Source organism: Cannabis sativa, chromosome 2, assembly GCF_029168945.1.
Source record: "Cannabis sativa cultivar Pink pepper isolate KNU-18-1 chromosome 2, ASM2916894v1, whole genome shotgun sequence".
In the NCBI taxonomy this organism is placed as follows: domain Eukaryota; kingdom Viridiplantae; phylum Streptophyta; class Magnoliopsida; order Rosales; family Cannabaceae; genus Cannabis; species Cannabis sativa.
The window spans coordinates 61,268,415-61,273,400 of NC_083602.1; positions in this window are offsets into that span (position 1 = coordinate 61,268,415).

A 4,986-nucleotide genomic window follows, 5' to 3' on the forward strand; every position below is an offset into this window, starting at 1 on the left:
CGTAAACCAGATATCGGGAGAATACCAAACACGCGCCGAGCGAATGGCCGCATACGTAACAATAGTCCGGGAGCTGCTCCACGAGTTCACGGACTACAAAATAGAAAGGATCCCCCGGGAAAAGAACGCTCACGCGGACTGTCTGGCTAAGTTAGCTTCAGACAGAGAAATCGAAGAGTTGGGGGTAGTACCAGTGGAACGCTTGGCAGAGCCAAGCATCAAAATAAAAGAGGCCACGATAACGGTTGGGCAAGAACCCAGCTGGATGGTCCCCATCATAAAATACATAACAAAAGGTGAGTTGCCCCAAGAAAAGGCACTGTCTCAGAAGATTCAGTATCAGGCTCATCGTTATGTAATGATGGATCAAATTCTCTACCGAAGAGGACTCAGCATGCCTTATTTAAGGTGTGTATCGGACCCTGAAGCTAGACAAATCATGCTAGAGGTCCACGAAGGGTTCTGTGGAGATCATACGGGAGGACCCAGTCTCTCAAAGAAAATACTGAGACAGGGATACTTCTGGCCAACAATGAAAAAAGATTGTATAGACTACGTCCAAAAGTGTGATTCGTGTCAAAGGTTCGCGAACATACCGAGAGCTCCTCCAAATGAAATCACCCTGATGACTAGTCCCTGGCCCTTCGCGGTATGGGGAATAGATCTTATTGGGTCCCTGCCAACAGGAAAAGGAGGAGTAAAGTATGCAATAGTAGCAGTAGACTACTTCACAAAATGGACGGAGGCTGAGCCCATGAAGACCATAACTGCTAAAAAAGCACTAGACTTTGTTATCAAAAACATAGTGTGTCGATATGGCCTGCTTCACAAAATAGTCTCTGACAATGGAAAGCAATTCGATTGCGAAGAATTTACTGACTTCTGCAACCAACACGGAGTAGTGAAAAGCTTCTCCACGGTGGCCAGACCTCAAACAAACGGTCAAGCGGAAGCAGTCAACAAAATCCTAAAGGTCACCCTGAAGAAAAAGCTCCTGGCCTGCAAAAACAACTGGCCTGAAGAGTTGCCAAGAGTGTGATGGGCCTACCGGACGACCCCTAGAACCACGACCGGTCACTCGCCTTTTTCAATGGCCTACGGTTGTGAAGTCATGGTCCCGGTAGAAACGTTATTCCCGTCCCATAGGAGAATGACTTACGATCCAGTCGCTAATCAGGCTTTGCTTCAAGAAGCCCTGGATCAAGTTGAAGAACTCCGGGACGAGTCTCAAATACGGATGACAGCTTATCAAAAGAGGGTGACCAAGTATTTTAACTCCAAGGTTAAAAACAGAAAATTCGCTATTGGCGATATGGTCTTAAGAAGAGTCTTCCCAGCCACCCAAGAACCCGGAGTGGGGGTACTTGGGCCAAATTGGGAAGGACCATATGAAATCGAGGACGAAATTGGCTCAGGCACTTACAAGCTAAAAAGGATGGATGGAACCATTGTGCCAAGGGCCTGGAATGCCGATCACCTCAGAAAATATTACCAATAGCCCAAAATGTAACTTAGATTTTGTTTAAAGAGTTTGTACCGTCTAAATGTATACAGCCTCCGCATGTTAAATAAAACTGAGTGCCTTAAAAACAAAGTTTCTATGCCACTCAGGGGGTAGTAGGGTATACCGCACGGACAGACAAAAAACAAACTAAGTAAAATATCCTGACCCAAAGGGCAGGTCAAAAAGAGTATGCACAAAAATAAAGCATAAGTATAAACATCCTGATCCAAAGGACATGTGCAAAAGAAAAATATGTGCATCAAAAGAGATCATGTATAAATATAAAAATCCCAGCCTTAAAAGGCAGGTCTAAATATATACAAATGGCCCAGGGACAGGCCTTAGAAATTTTCTCCCCTTTAAATAAAATAGCTATATAGATATTGTCCTAAATAAAAGAAAAATAGCTGTATATAAATAAATATATATAAAGAAATAAAAAAAAAAGAAGAAGTGAGTGAAATCCTGGTTGTACTGGGTCAAACTCGGAGCGGCCTAATCGATGCGAGGAGGGAGACGAGGTCCGATGCGTGCCTCCACCATGGCATCAAGCTTTTTTTTCTTCTCCCGGAATTTGGCGATCATCTCCTCAAGTTTGGGATAGAAGGTAAGCTTGATGTTCTGGTCGTTAGTAGACCAAGCCATAAAGATGCCATCATCAAAGCGCTTGGTGCACCGGCTGCAGGAAACGGGGGAAAGAAGCTTAGCTCTTTTTTCCTTCTTTAAGGCTTGTTCCTTGAAGTCCCTGAGCTCCTTCAGCTCCGCGGCCAGGGTGGCCTTGGATTCTAAGTTTGCCTGGTGAGTTTCCTCTAACGACCTCACCTTGGCAGCCATCTCATCCAAGGCTTCCCCGGCCTCCCGAAGCTCCCGCCTGGCCTTCGCAGTGGCTTCACCTTCCGTCCTCAGCTCCTCCTGGTGCCTGGCCTCCAGCCTATCTATCCGCAGGGCCTCCTCCCGGATCATTGCCTCCGCCTGCGCTTCCCTCCGCTTGGCCTCTTCCTTATTAGCTTTGACAGCGGCCTCCCGGCGCTCAGCAGCCTCCTGATAAAGCCGCCTCTCGGCAGTAAGATCCTGCAGAATCTTCCTGATTTCGTCCATGTCCCCAAAATCGGACAGGACGAAACCATGGTTGATTATGTTCTTGGAGAGACGACCGGCTTCAACAGCAAGCTAAAATATAATAATAATAGAAGTGTAAGTAAGAATCTCTGAAAAAGAAAATAATAAGGGGAAAAGAAAACTACAAAACACTTACCACAGTGAGAGAGTGGCTGAAGTCCTGGACTTGGAAGATGGAGTTCAAGGATGCACAAGCACCGAACCGCTTAGGTGCACACCGGGTAAGCTGGGATGCAAACTCGCCAGTCATCTCCGCAGCAAAAGGAGCTAAGGTGGGCCCGAGGAAGCGACCGAACCAGTCCGACAGGGGGTCCAAATTTAGATCCCACGGATTCTGGTATTCCGGGTTGTTTAGAGTATTTTGCATCTCAACTCGCAAGACCCTCCTAAGGGCTTCCACCTCAGCATACCCCCGGGAGTATTCGTCCATGGCGTAGTTGTGTTTAGCTATCCGGAGCTCCTGTCTCGCCTCGTCTCCAGTAACCGGAGTCAGCACAATATTGGAAGGGGCACTATGTTCCTCCATGGGAGAGACCCCGCCATCGAGACCGTGGGCCAGAGTATCAGCTCTCCGTGGCCGTTTGGGCTCCTCCTGGGAAATCATTTTGCCTTTACGTTTGCGAATCAGAGCAATTTCTTGCTCTTCTTCACCTTCTTCAACTTCCTCAGGAAGAGCCCAGCGCCCTCCTGCACCTTCTTCAACTTTCTCAGAAAAGCCCCATCACTTTTCTTGACCTTCTCCCGGGAGCACCTCCTCGTCATCCACTAAGTCAATAGTGTCTGGAGGAGCACTGGAAGAAATCTTTAGAGGGGGGGCCATCTGGGAAGAAGTAAAGGGAGGAGGAGCCTCAAGAGTGTGAACCCCGGCAAGTTCGGCCATAATGGCGTCCATGGAAGTACCTGCTACAACAAAAGAGAGAAAGCAAGTGTTAGAACATCCGTGGGAAACCACCAACACTCAGGTATGACAAGCAAGCTAGTCCTACCCTGACTCTCTAATTCGACCCTAGCAAAGTTCCAAATTTTGATGATGGCAGCATCATCTTCGAGATAGTTGTCCGAAGGCCGGAACCAGCTGGATGTAATATAAGCTGAAGGGCCTAAAGGGACGGGCTCCGGAGGACCAGAACCCATCCGGGACCGACCTAGGAAATCTCCTAAGTTGGAAAAATAAAACTCCTTCAAATGGTCTCCCCACCGGGTCGAGGGCATCCTAAACCTATAAAGACGCTCATCGAACCCTACAGGCCTAAGACTGGCATACTCGCCAACAGAAGGGACATAATGAACTGCTAACAGAGACTTACCACCAGAGTCGGAAGTGCTGGCACCAGGAGCCCCAGTGTTCGGCTCCTGAGCCGAAGGCTGTGGCCTGGGAACCCTTCCCTCTGCTGAGTCCCCAATATGAAGGGGCTGCTCGGCGATCGCATGGCTTCTTTTCTCGGCCGGGCTCCCCACGCGAAGTGGCCTCTCGGAAGCTGCCTGGGCCTTAGAGTACGCCTTCTCCTGAGCCTTTCGGTAGAGATATTCCTGGTACTTCTTCTCGGCAGTGGCGATGATCTCATCCCGGAAGGTCTTCTCCGCGACCGGCGCCCTCACATTGGGACAGATAACCCGGGAAAGGTTAGAGTCCTCCACGGATTGGTGCGAAAGGATGAGTTTTGCCTTCCTGCAGTTCTCCGTAGTGACCAGGCCCCCGACGTGAAGATCAGCCCGGTCACAAGAGGTAAAGGCCTGGGCTCTCCGAAGAAAGACCTGAGTAGGTGCGGTCCGTTTGTAGGGAGGAATCCTGACCCACTCAGTGAGGAGCTCCGGATGGTCCACTGCCCGGAACCCGGAGGAGAAGAAAAAGCGATGGCGATACTCCTTAACATGAGTTTGCCTATTATATGGGACCACCCCTTCATTGGCAGGGTGGGCCCGGAACCCGTAAAAACCGTCCTTAAGTTTGTCCCCCTTCTTGGGGACGGAAACAAGTTCATAAAAATACAATATTTCTGCCGGGCGGGAAGAGCCCCATCCCCAGGCGAAATAAACAATAAATAAGCCTAAAAGCAGGCGGTATGCTTGGGTAATAAGTTGGTATGGCGCAAGGCCGACAAAAACTAAGAAATTAACAAAATAATCTTGGAGAGGAAGCATGGCCCCGGCCATCAAATGCGTCTGGCTCCAGGCCCCAAAGCCGCCGTAGTTATGATTGGGCGTCTCCGCGTCACGAGGTGGCCGGTGGTAGGTCCCTGATGTGGAAGGCTTGATTCCGGCTACCTCCACGATGTTTTCCAGCTGATGGGGACAGGTTAGAGTGGAGTGAAGCTCGACCGCCTCCCATCCGGTTGCCCGAGACTTGTACCCCTCCTGGGCAA